The 13,247-nt window shown below is 39.1% G+C and overlaps 1 protein-coding gene across 3 annotated transcripts in view; it reads right to left on the bottom strand.

The window, feature by feature from the left end:
* Window positions 1-13,247, bottom strand: part of ARHGAP6 (Rho GTPase activating protein 6) — a 321,793-nt gene that overhangs the window by 108,034 nt on the left and 200,512 nt on the right. The window contains exon 1 of one of the 3 annotated variants that reach the window (XM_027899622.1): window positions 10,545-10,646. The exons of the other annotated variants lie outside the window; for them this stretch is intronic. The gene's annotated coding sequence lies outside the window, so the exon portion shown is untranslated. Of the gene's footprint in view, window positions 1-10,544; window positions 10,647-13,247 lie in introns of those variants that run through there. 3 annotated transcript variants of the gene reach the window in all.

The following is a 13,247-nucleotide window of genomic DNA, read 5'->3' as shown; positions in this document are numbered from 1 at the left end:
AACATGCTACATATGTAATACATCTGTGCATGTTTAAAGGGGTAATAATTTTCTGATCATTCCCTGTTCTGTACTGGACTCTTAGCTGTTGTTGGCATCTACTGTTCTTTTGTGTTTCCATTGCTATTACAAGTTACAGTTGCCATTTGAATTACTATCATAGATCAGGTCAATACAAGTAGGTTGTCGACATGCTTAACAACAATAATAGTAGTAATAATAACAGTCTCTGCTGCAAGGAATAAAATTTTAGAGCATTTTTCCCATCTGGATGGAGATATACCATGCAACTCCTACGCAAAACACACTGATCTTGGAAGCCATGAGGCAGGTTCAGAGTCACACTAGCCTAGCAATATATTTGAGCTAAACTTCCTGCCTAAACACCACCAGTTCTGTCAGACAGAGATAGCAGAGGCAGCAGAGCACACTCTGGTCTCAATAAACATCCCACCAGAGCAGGAACAAGAAAAGCACCAGCAGCTGGACACAGCTGAGCAGATGGAAGATCAGAGGAAGAGTGAGGCTGTAGTGGCCAGCACAGCTGGCCAAGATATGAGTGAGGCAAAGCTTGGGGGGGAAAAAAAGAGTTTTACTTATCAGGTCGCCAGCCAACATCATCTGCCATTGCTTGCCTGTCCTGTTAAAAACTGGATAATTCCTGTCATTTTAATTCAATTTTTCCATGCTAGCACAAAAACAACTCTAAGAGGTTTCTAAATACCCAGAAAGCATCAATCCACAGCAATTTCCAATGCCAGTTAGCTTTGATGAAGCAACCCCATTTAATGAAAAGCTATTATGGTCTCAGATTACAACAGGGTGACATTTCTGAGAAAGGTTCTCTCTTTTGCTACAGCAGATTGCCTGAAAAGCTATTGCATTTTATAACCAACCTTTCCTAACACTGAAGGTCTGAACACATACATATGCTCATATTAGAACTCTAGAACCCTCCTAAATTCTTCTCTGGGGCAACATTGCAAAAGAAAAATAATCATCAAGGGAAGAGAAACAGTAACAAGTACTGGAAGGCTGCATTCTGCATTAAAGTCTCCTTAGAGCCTTCTCTTTTCCAGGCTGAATAACCCGAGCTCGCGGCATCTGTCTTCACAGATGTGCTCCAGGCCTCTGATCATCTTTGTGAACTCCTCTGCTCCAACAAGTCCATGTCTTTCTTGCATTGAGGACCACAGCCCTGGACGCAGAGCTCCAGGTGAGGTCTCACAAGGGCAGAGTAAAGGGGGGAGATGAATCATCTCCCTTGATCTGCTGGCCACCCTTCTTTTGATGCAGCCTAGGCTCATGGTTAGCTTTCTGGGCTGCAAGTGCACACTGTTGGCCATACTCAGCTTTTCATCTACAAGAACTCTTAAATCCATCTCCACCGGGCTGCTCTCAATGACTTTTTCATCCTGTCTGTGCTTATGTCTGGGATTGTCCCAGGCCAGGTGCTGCACCTTGTACTTGTACTTGTTGAACCCCATGAGGTTCTCACAGGCTCACTTCTCAAGTTAGTTCAGCTCCCCCCGGATGGCATCCCGTCCCTTTTGTTGTGCCAACTGCACCACTCAGCACTGTGTCACCTGCAAACTCAAGAGGGGTGCATCAATCCCATTGTCTATGTCACTGGGGAAGATACTACAGAGCGCCGGTCCCAAGACAGAGTCCTGATGGACACCACTCTTCACCGGCCTCCACCTGGACACAGGGTCATTGACCACAACTCTGTGTCCACACAGCCTATTTCTTATCGAGGAATAATCCGCCCTTCAAATCCGTGTCTCTCCAAATTGCAGAGGAGGATGTTATGTGGGCCAGGTCAAAGGCCTCAACCGAAGTCTAAGCAGATGACATCGGTAAGTGTACCCTTGTTGACCACTGCAGTCATTTCATCATAGAAGGCCATCAGACTGCTCAGGTATAATTTGCCCTTAGTGAAGCTGTGCTAACTCTTGTGCTAACTCCTTGTCTTATATGTGCCTTGAGGCTGGATGTGGCACTGAGTGCCATGATCTAGTAATCACAGTGGGGTTGGATCAAGGGTTGGACTTGATGATCTCGGAGGTCTCTTCCAACCCAGTTAATTCTATGATTCTATGATTAACATTGCTTTCATGAGGATCTGCTCCATGATCTTCCCAGGCACAGAGGTGACGCTCACCGGTCTGTAGTTCCCCAGGTCTTTATTCCTCCCCTTTTTAAAAGCAGCAGCAATGTTTCCTTTTTTCCCTGTCACCAGGGATTTTGCCTGACTGCTATGACTTGCCAAATATGGAGAAATATATTCAATTATTAAAGTAACCGAATATTTAAATGACCGGGATGCACATTCACATTTTATCTTTGTGTACCTGTATAAAAACTTTTTTAAGGTAAACAAGGGAGGTAGTAGGGGAGGGTAGTGGCTTTTATATTAATAGAAAATGTCATACAAAAATTTATTTTAGTAGTCATCCTTCTGGACTCATTAAACTACATGTAAGTCAGTTTTATAAATGCATAGCTCCTGAGGAAATGGGTTCTTACAACACTTCTATAAATTTGCTTTGTAAAAGTTTATGTGGGCTCAGTGTGTGGGCAAATTCACAAAGAGACGTGCTAATTCCCTTCTTCCTGATGCCCAATAACCAGAAGAGGAAAAAAGAAGAGATCCCTTTTAGAAGAATAGTCTAGACAGTTCAAAAATAGCCTCTGTGTCCTTGCCAGGTGCAGAGAAAACTGAAAAAGCAGGAACCATGGTGCTTACTGAAACCAGAGTATTGTTTTGATTGTATTCTTCATCTACCCTCAACCTTCTGGATTTCACCAAGGAGATTCACACCCATGCAGCTCCCAGAGAAGGCCGCTTCTTTCCAAGGCTTAACTGAGAGGAACTATCATCACCTTTCCAGGTAGCCTTCATACAGTGCAAAATCCTGAAGATAAGGAGTATTTGCCATGCAAAGCAGCAAGAGGCTTCAAAAGCTGAGATGTCTCCAGGGCTTTAGCTCATCCTTTCACCATTTGTTCCAATAAAATTCTTTTTGTTTGTTTGCTTGGCCTGGGGAAGGAGTTAAAGGTAGTAAGGGAAATTGCATTCCCTCTTTCCTGTCTTTGCTTTTTAGAGAAAATAGCAAAGAAGAGTTATTTAGTCTTTCAAGCCAATGTGCATGTTCTTTGCGATCAGGATGACATTCTCAGTGGAGACACGTGGAGATGCGGAGTTAGATAACATCAATTTATGTTAAATAATCTTAAAATAGAATCACATACAGTGCTGTTTTAAAATGTACTAGATAATGCTTTCACATAGTCTGACTCTGCATTTTAGTTTTTGTTTTCTTTCAGTGTGTGGGAGTTATTATCTCATGCCCTAATGTACATGGTCATTTTGTCTCTGTGGCCATCTTTATAGATTCATGCAGGTTCTGCTCCCACAACTGGGGACTCTACATTTCCCTCAAGATCCTGGGTCAGCAGGAATCTGTAAAACTCCACTCTGCCAGTGAGCCTTCACAAACCTGAAGTGACTGAAAGTAGAGAGTCCAGGGACAGCAAGGGTTGCTGCAGAAAGATTTATCACGCAATGGTCTAGGATGTTAAAGACTCCAGTTCTCGAAGCAGAGTGCTAATGTTGCATGCACACATTTTATCATATAATAAAGTAAGGTTGTAGCCATCAGATCATATCATAGCTCAACCAATTTGAATTTACAATACTGAATTATACATTACTATATGCTTAATTCCACCAAACTTCAAGTCTGTACTCACTAACTTCACTCTTATTACCTCCTATAAATTTACCATTAGAAACTTAGTACTGTAGAGAGACTAAACATTAATTGCTTTTTAACTTCTCTTCTCTCTTTAAGTTATGATATTTGTAGATATGAAAACAGTTCTGCAAGTCAAAACTAATGAAGTTACCAAGCTGCTAAAGGCTGAGCTGCCATTACCTGGATCTGCTGGATGCTTCTCCTGCCATAGGCAGCATGCTGTTTAACTGCTCCTTTCCCAGCCTTCCAGCATGTTGTAAGCTTGGCCACTAGCTAGATAGCAAACAAAACACACTATACAGAAGGCAAAGAAGAGGTTAGGCTTGAAAACACCAGTGCAACTAGAAAAGGAGAAAGTGTGTCTAAATTAAACAGGTTTTGGTTTGTGCCTACTTTTCCATTACCCCTGCGCTTCTTAATGTCCTGGTATAGATCAGCTTTGACTTCTTTCCCAAGCACACCACCAAAGTCACTGTCAATCTCTGGCCTTAATTTCCCACACAAAGCATGCAAGTCTCTAAACTCAAAAGCATTACAAGTGGGAAACATCAATGCTGGCTGGAGTCCAGATCTGATGATACAAAGTACAATTAAAGGTTCGTCAAATTAACAAACGACAGCAGCTGCCTAACCACATTAAGAAACACCTTACAATGCACATGCTTCAAGGCATGTTTTCTGAAGCTTTATAAATACTCTGTTTCTTGTAATTTACACTCTCCAAAGAGCTATTGTTAATGGTTCCTATAAAGCACTGCAGATACAAACCAGATTAATTAAATGATGCAGCCAAAGATGATTACCCCCCACCCCAGGTATACACTGCTGAACTGCTGATGCATTTTGCAACACTGCTTGCTGAAAACCAGTACACTCAGAAAATCTTACTCTTTTTCACAAGATCCATTTTAAGAGAGTAAGGAAAAGAGACTGGCTATAGATGTATTTGTTTAATGCAAAGACGCTAGTGTTTTACTCTGTGATGAAATGCAAGCAAGAAGCAAAAGAAAAAGGAAACAAGAAAATTACTGAACCGGAAAAAGAATTCCTGTTCCTCAGTACACAACCTAACTTCATTTAAAAATTACAGATGCCTGAGTGTTGTTCTAGTAAGCATAAAAAGTTCATACTTGCTTAGCCTAGTGAGTGGAAATAGCAATTATTTTCTAAACTGACAAATTATTATGCAGAGAATTTAATTTTTAAACTGCAAATCATCTCAAGTATAGATTGAATCCTAACTTTGATCAAAGGTGTCACACCACTATATTTATTTGAGTTGCTACGTCACATAAGGAAGCTCCATACAACACAATTTTCACAAAGCAGGCTTATAGAAATAACCTGAGGTAGTAATACAGGGTAATTCTGAAGGGACTAAACCAAATCTTTCCAAGTCAATAAAATCTTACAGCAGACGTGTAACCTATCCCACAAGCACCAGACTTGCTTAAAAAGCTGGTATTCATCATACAAATCTTAGTCTGCAGAAAAAAAAAAAAAAAAGGTGTATATATATGGTATCACATTAACAGAGAAAAAAAGCAAAGAAAAAAAAATGTTTTGACCCAGCCATCTGCCCCATGATCCTGATCTGTTATTTATTCAGTCAAGCACATCGCATAATCACCCCCAAAACTACTGCTGCACTTTGCTGCCAGTTAACGAAGAAACGGCATTTTGGCACCTAGTCCATAGGGTGCCATAACAGATTAGCTTTTCTGTTTCAGAGATGAGTATTCCTCCATCTTCCTGACAGGTGCAGCAAGTCAGCCATGATGACTCTTTGAGACTGACCTGAGGTTCATTCTCACTCCCCTCCCATGACACAGTGCTCAGAATGGCACTTCAAAACCTCAGAGAGGCTTCTGATAAAGGGGAGTTTAGATTCAGAATCAGACATCTCTGGCAATTCAGCATCAAAACAAAAACCCAGATGAGTTACTGAAGTGTTTCTGTTCCTGCAACAGGAATGGCAGGAATGAAGATGAGTACTGATCATGTGAATGGTTCCTTGCATTTTTAGGTCTTCATGATGGTACTTCACTTAAGGTTTTGTAGTTTTTCAGTCAGATTGGAGAGTTCCCAAAGCACTGCTGACTTCTAAAATGCATGAACTGGCTTCCCTGGAAATAGCACTCAGCTGTAAAACAACAAGAGTTATAAAAGTAAAGACTGCACAAGGGAATAAAGGAAAAAATCCTTTGCATTTACGGTTTGAATTTATGAAACACTTTGTTAACATCAAAATTTGCATAGCATAAGAAAGTCTTGATGGGCAGACTAAAGAAAAGACAATTTTGACAGCCTGGTTTTCCTTTTATTGTATGATTCTACCATTTCCCCTACCTCTTGGCCATTCCTTCCCATCATTCATACCTTTAATTCATACTCTACTGTCCACACCACCTTACAGAATCAGAAGCACTGTGGGCACCCTGATACTGCATTATCCTGTAGATAGAAAGTTCAGTTTTCCATAAGGCCAGACTGGGGTGGAGGAAGACACATGTTATCCAAAAGCCTAGACATTTCCAGAAAAAGCTTCGCTAACAGCCAGTCATCATTCCCTGAGAAATGTACTAATTAGAACATGAGCACATTTTTGCAACTTCTTTAAAACATGGTCTCAAGAGCTCCCTGATTTTTCACGAGGAATAAAAATCTCTTCCTGCTTTTTCTCAATGAGACCTTTAAATCTACTGCTGCCTTCAGGTACTTTTTCTACAGCCAAGAACATAACATATCCTCACATTGTTACTGATGCTCTAATTACGAGCGCAGTATTTGCCCTGAAAATATAATAGGAATTCATAGGTTACATTATCCAAATTCATCATCATCCAAATTAGGTATTATATTTCTCCCCACTCCCTTGGACACTATCCCAAATAAAGCCTAATACTCAGTTTTACAGTTCATGCCCACTGAAGACTATCTTAACAGCAGCAGATGAGCATGCATACAAATGCATCCCAATTCTATACTGTCAGAGCTTTTGGTTACAGAATAACAGAACATTCAAAGTTGGAAGGGACCCACAAGGACCATCAAGTCCAACTCTTAAGTGAATGGCCCACCCATATAGGAGATGATTGAACCCATGACTTGGACATTATTACCACCAAGTTTTAACTAACTGAGCTAATCTCAGGGATGATGGACACTTGGACATTCTGCAATAAACTCTGTGACCTACAGTTAAGATCCTGTGTTTTTAAGACCAGCACATGGAGATTCTCCTTCACATTTTATGCTTCCTCTTAAAGTAGAGTTTGTGCCCTCAGATTTGGAAATATGCAAATGTTTAGAAAAGTCAAAAGAATGAACAAGTACATATTTTTTAAAATCCATCTCTATATTTTTCAGTCCATCTCATGATTCCTGTATGCTCCAAGACTGGACAGTCTAACTGCAGTGGAAGGCGTTTCCCAGAAGTTTAAAAGAAAGAAGTATGGCAAGCTATAAGAAAGCTATAAGAAAGATGTAAATACATGCATAGGTTCCTCTCTCAAACCATGATTTGCAGACCTTCTGATTTAAAAGGCAGCTGCAAAGTATAACATTTCTAGGGATTATTTACTGTAGAATTAATTATCTGTTGGTTTAGTCATTTGTGAATCTTATAGATATACTCCCATATGAGAGAGATAGCAAATTAAGAACTTCCTTATTTACAGTGCTCAAATGGGAGAGTCCTAGTGTAACATATCTGGAAATTAATATGCTCCCCTCTGTTCCAAGTAAATGAATTCTGCCCTCTATTCCCCAGGATTCCACATCTTCCTCTCAGAAATATAAAAAACATAACAGTCTGAAAAAAAAAAAAAAATCTTAAATTTTTTGCAAAGTACATTCCCTGAGGAATTATTTCGGATTGACACTATCATCACATTTCCTTCTGACACTCTACAGTCTACTATATTTAATCACAATATGTATTTATATTGCATAAGTTTGATACACATCAGATAGCATGTCACGGCTCTGACATTATACTCAGCGTAGGCAGTATCCACTTCTTCTTAAGATAACAATTCGGTCAAACGCAACATTAAATAAGATTTTAAGACAGCAGATGGCATCACTTAGTTATTTTTAACTGTTGCACACTGACCATTTACTATGCAGCATAACCCATCTTTGAAGATGAGTTAATGGAGCTCTATAGACAGCACAGAAAAGTGACATTTCAAAAAAAAAAAAAAATTTACCATTTTACTGATCTGGTTGCTTTGATCTTTACTGAGTTTCATGCAAGCATCTTAAAAGAACCCAGAATTTCCCACAGCTGCAGTTGCTCTTCTTTGGGTTCACCAGGTACTTCTGGTGCAGTACCCCAGCTGAAGGCATTTTCATCTGCGAGAGCAATGGCCAGCTTTCAGCAACCTGTCAGCTCCGACTACAGCTTAGTGGAAATTCATAGACTTCTCGTTTTTTCCCCACTGGGATTGCTGTTAGAGCTACACTGCACCATCAGACACAAAATCACAAAGCATTTCACACCACTATTGGAGAAGTTGCCCATTAAACAAATCAGAGTTAAAAAAAGTGGTGAATGCCAGAACGGCTCCTCTTGCCCATTCAGCATCACAAGGGAAATAACAGTAAGGATGAAAAGAGACCTGGCTCTAAGCTTTGCAAGGAACTGCAAAACCAGATCTGCTATTCCATCTTCCTTTTATACTTTCTTTCTCAATGTTCCTTGTATAATATCTAGAATGATGTGAATTCAGATGATATACGGACTTGAAAAGGTAAACTTTAAAAACAAAGGTGTCTGTGCACAACCTCAAACTGCCTGGGGAAATGGGAATTCAGAGAAGGCAATGTACCAAATAAATTTTCTTATCCCTTTTCAGAATAATAAAAACATAATGTTCTACTTAGGGTATTTAGAAAGTGCCTGTCACAGCAGTTAGTTGTTACAGTCAGAGTTCGTGATCAAAGAGGTGTATTTTTCCATGTACCACTCAGTTAGAATGGATGCAGGAATGCACTGTGGGGATCTTGAGCTTACAATTCCACTAGGGGACAGTCAAGTGGATGACCTTCAGCAGGCTGCATGGCAAGACGAGTAAATTCAAAGTGATGGATAAGTGCACATGCCCACCAGTATTCATATAGTATTTAGGGTGCATTTTACAGCACCCAGGAGCTCAACCTGAGCACCTTCTGTAGGCATTGACAGATTTCCAATGAAGAATGAATTATAAAAACCAACAAGGTAAAGCAATTTGTGAAAATGCTATAGATTTCTTCAGAAAAGAAAAAAAATACTCCAGAGAATACTGAAAACAAACATTAGAACTAATGAAGAAGTTATAAAATCTTTTTTGTTTTATACCTTCATAAAGATCTGCTTTCTCCCACAGTGTTCAGATCAGCATTGCACTACCAAAGCACTCATCCTTTCTACTCTCAGCCTAGGGCAGAAATAAGCCTTTTTAGTCACCCAGAGCATGTCATTATATTTCCAGAAAGCAAAGAGAGCTCCAAGAGCTGTGAGGAACAGAGGTGGGAAGAAGGGAAAATGTCAATCTCTGATACAATAAATAAATCAAATCTCTTTTTCTTTTTATGAAGTCACTTTTTAAAGTGTTGGCAGTCTGTGCATTAGACAATGGTTTTTTTTTCCCAAGGGTTAATTTTTTTTTTCCCCGCCTGCTAGTAATACAAATTGAATGTCATTTTCCCTCTGTAACAGAATGAATTAAACATGTATATCTAACAATAACGTGAACCCAAACTAGCAGCACAATCACTAATGTCACAATAATTGGTACTGATACTCACTGTAGCCAAAAGCTTCCTGCTGAGTCACTTTTGAAATACCAGTTCAAAAGGTAGCAGACAGAAGATAGGCGACTAAATTCCTAGAGGTCACCAAACAGTTGGCAATGTTATTTGTAGAGAACGTCACTATCATAACGAGAAGAATTACATGATGCAGTTGCCTACAGCAGCAGTGGTCAGCCTCAAATGATCTTGTTCTGTCAAATCTTACAGCTGCAGCTTAACAAAACACGATATGGACGCAGTAGCTAAAAACCATGAGACACAAGCTCAAGAGGTCCGTACTCAGTGTCATAAGTGACATCAGGTAGACTTCAAATTCTAAGTGAAGCATATTCATTTAAATATAAGACCATATTTTACCATTATTTATAGGTCTAAAATTACACATCAAGATCTACCAGGGCTTTCTAAAACAGAAGCAAGTCAGTTGCCTAAGCCCTGTTGCATTCAGCAGCTGTTAACTCAGCAGTTTGTTTAAATACTGTAAAATGCCACTGAACACTTCCCCTACACGTATGTGTGTTTAGGCATTTCCAAGTATCTGACCACTAGGTACATGCGAAGGGAAGCTCTTTAAAATTCCCCATTGTGTAAGCCATTCTGCCCTATTTGATGAATTTTGTGGCAACTGAGTATCATAATCAAACACTGTATTCTTTATGCAGAGACACACATACATAAGCAGACAAAATAATTTTCTAAAATCACAGGGAAATTTCCGCAGACTACATTATTTCACAGTCAGCTACACCGAGGTTTTGAGCTAACCTATGTAAATGAAGCATTATATTCTCCCCAGCTTACTTCTGGCAAGCATAAACAGGTTTCCAGAGCTCCATCAATTCCTATGATGATCCCCTTCCTGCACCTTCAGAACTACTTCCTTCCCAAATCCTTCTTCTAGACTAGCCTTCCCAGCTAAATTCTGAATTTAAATAAGCTGTAAGAATAGACGGTTTTTCAAGTGCATAACAATCTACTTACGCTTTTATCCCAATCTCAGATGTCCTAGGTGGTGTGCAGGCACCTGTGCAGCAAATGCCAAGGGAATGGCTATCTTCCTCACTTCCTTTAACAGAGTTTAACTCTGAAAACATGAAAAATTGCCTCTTTTCTGTCTTCTACAGCACTTTTAAACTGGTGGTGGGAGGAGCAGAAAGTCTCCCTATCTTGCAGTGTGAGAAAAAGCTAAAATTCCCATCAGAAGTGACTCACCAACATTAATCATATATACACCAGATTGAAAGGCACTCAGAACATGAAGCTTGAAAATCTCATCCTCAGTTAAGCAAATGAGAAGCAAATTGCTCAGTACTATCATATTATTTTAACTGCTGTATCTGTACAATTTTGCACAATGAAGCTGATTAATATAAATTTATTGTTTCTAGCACTGAACTCCTACAGAGAACTGCTGCTGAACCTTTTGGAAGAACAAACAGCTGAGTAGCATGCAACTTCCTTTATCTTGAAATGAAAAAGTATCAGTGTAAAATATTTTCATATTTAAGACACATCACTTACCACCTGGTTTATGCATTACAATGAATATTATTATTGCTTAACCAAGCAGATGCACATCAGAGTCTTCAGTAACCAAATTACACTGCAGCTTGAAATATTGCATCTTCTGTTTACTTCTCTGAGAGAGTATCGTGAGTTTTTATTCAATAACATGAAATCCAAGCACAAAAATCCAGAGAGTATTGTTTAGACTCAAGAGAACAGATAAATGTTGGGAGTGAGGGGGGATGAAGAAAAAGAGAAAAACAGTAAGAAGAAGTCCTATTGTCTCCAGAATGAAGCTTGAGAATGAGAGGATTTATTTTCTTATTTAAAAAAAAGATGACAAAGTCATGTTTGGAAGTACATGCATGCTACTAAATCTACAAAGCAGGGAATATTCCCATTCATACTATGTACTCAATACTGCTCTATGTTTTTCATAAACTGGACTCAGGCTTTTTGCCTTTCTGGTGTTTTTAATTCTGCCTAATACTATTAACCAGCCCTCACAGCACTATACCTAGAATTGTATGTGAAGAATATTCTATTAACCATAAAAAACCAACAGCAGAATTATAAAAAGTGAACTACACTCCTATTTTTCAGGAAGTAGTCTAATGCGCAGGAACTAGATTACAATCTGACACAGTCTTGTAAATTCAGGATAAATCAAGTGCTGCTTTAACAGTACCTTAGCATAAAGGAAATCAAGGCCTCACTGCAGTAAAGTGCTTGAGCCTCTGCCAAGTTAATAATTTCTATTGGCATTTAATTATACTGCATTTCCTGAAGCTAAGGCACAACTTCACCATGAGCAGGGCTACTCTGAGCAAGAGTCTTGTTCTGTTCAAATCAACACTCATCTGACAAACAGGTTTAATATGTAGCAAAGTGTGACACAGAAAACATGGCAAGGCTGTAAATTTAGCTCCTCACTGAATGTTAGAGAATATTCAACCCAGAAATTTTAATTAGGAATGTAGATAATAATGATACTTAAGTATATCCTACTTATGTTTGCAAATGTAAGCGCAAAACGGTCAGATTTCCTTCTGGGTAGAGGTATTTAAAAGAGTCAAAAGTTGGGTTCTGATATACCTTACACACTTATACACCTCTTGAGAAAATGTCTGTATGACATTCTAATTTTTGGTGACTAGGCTTTTTTACAATATTTTTAACAGTCTTTTTTGACATATTCAAAAAGCAGCACTCTACAGAAAGGGCTAGAGACATCCTGAGTTGCAAATATCCCTGAAGAATATGTTCACCAGAATATGCGCTCCAGGTAACCGTTTTTATGTAATAAAAAATAAGAAAGTCTTGTAATAAAGTATTTAAGATTGCTAGTGATGGTCCCAATTCCATCAGTATTGTATGTGGGGTACAAAAGAGTGCAAGACCTTGAAAGTCATATTAATAATGTAGAAAAGTTCAGCCTAAGGACTAACACGTTGGTTGCTACACAAGATCCTACACAGAGAAAATAAAAGAACATAAGCCTATCCTCTCAAAATCTATCAAGAAAGAAAAAGAATGACTGCTTGATTTTACTTTGAAAATTAACATCTCTAGTCTAACAAAAGAGAACAGTGTTAGAAATCAAGTGGGAATAATACCTCACATTGTTTGAGACTTGTGACTAGTAAAAAAGAATCTACCATGATTAGCTTACAGTGTTCACGACAACATATGCAGCATACTGAGTCCAGAGCAGCAGTGGGAACCAACCCATGTCCCTGTGAAGTATCCAGCTCTCAATAATCACTCCAGTTTACATGTGAGATGATCAAAATGAAAGGTTTGTGTTAGATACTTAACAGAAAATTTACACAGGCATTTAAATTCAAGCCAGGAAAATTGCCCAGGCTTCTACAGCCCTTCTGGCATGATCAATGAAATGTCAGTTTACAGTCAATCCTCCATACCTCAGCCCTGCCACACTGCTATAAGGTCCACACAGCAGTGATTGAAAAGGCAGGAAGTTCAGGAGGTGGTTTTTCAGAGGCAACCTGTTTACAGGACAGAGTGATGACCACAGCTTTCATTCAAAGACATGGAACTAGGCTCTTCTGTAAAAGAAAAGTTTCATGGCCAGAACACCAAGCAGATGTGGGAATATATTTCTGGAGGGAAAAACACCAAAACAAAATAAGAAAGGAGTGAAGTTAAAAAAAAAAA

This window comes from Empidonax traillii, unplaced genomic scaffold (genome assembly GCF_003031625.1).
Source record: "Empidonax traillii isolate 1590-97213 ecotype Southwest subspecies unplaced genomic scaffold, ASM303162v1 scaffold679:size546144, whole genome shotgun sequence".
Classification (NCBI taxonomy): Eukaryota; Metazoa; Chordata; class Aves; order Passeriformes; family Tyrannidae; genus Empidonax; species Empidonax traillii.
Note: the sequence above shows the minus strand (reverse complement) of the source record. Positions and strands in the feature narration are given on the sequence as shown.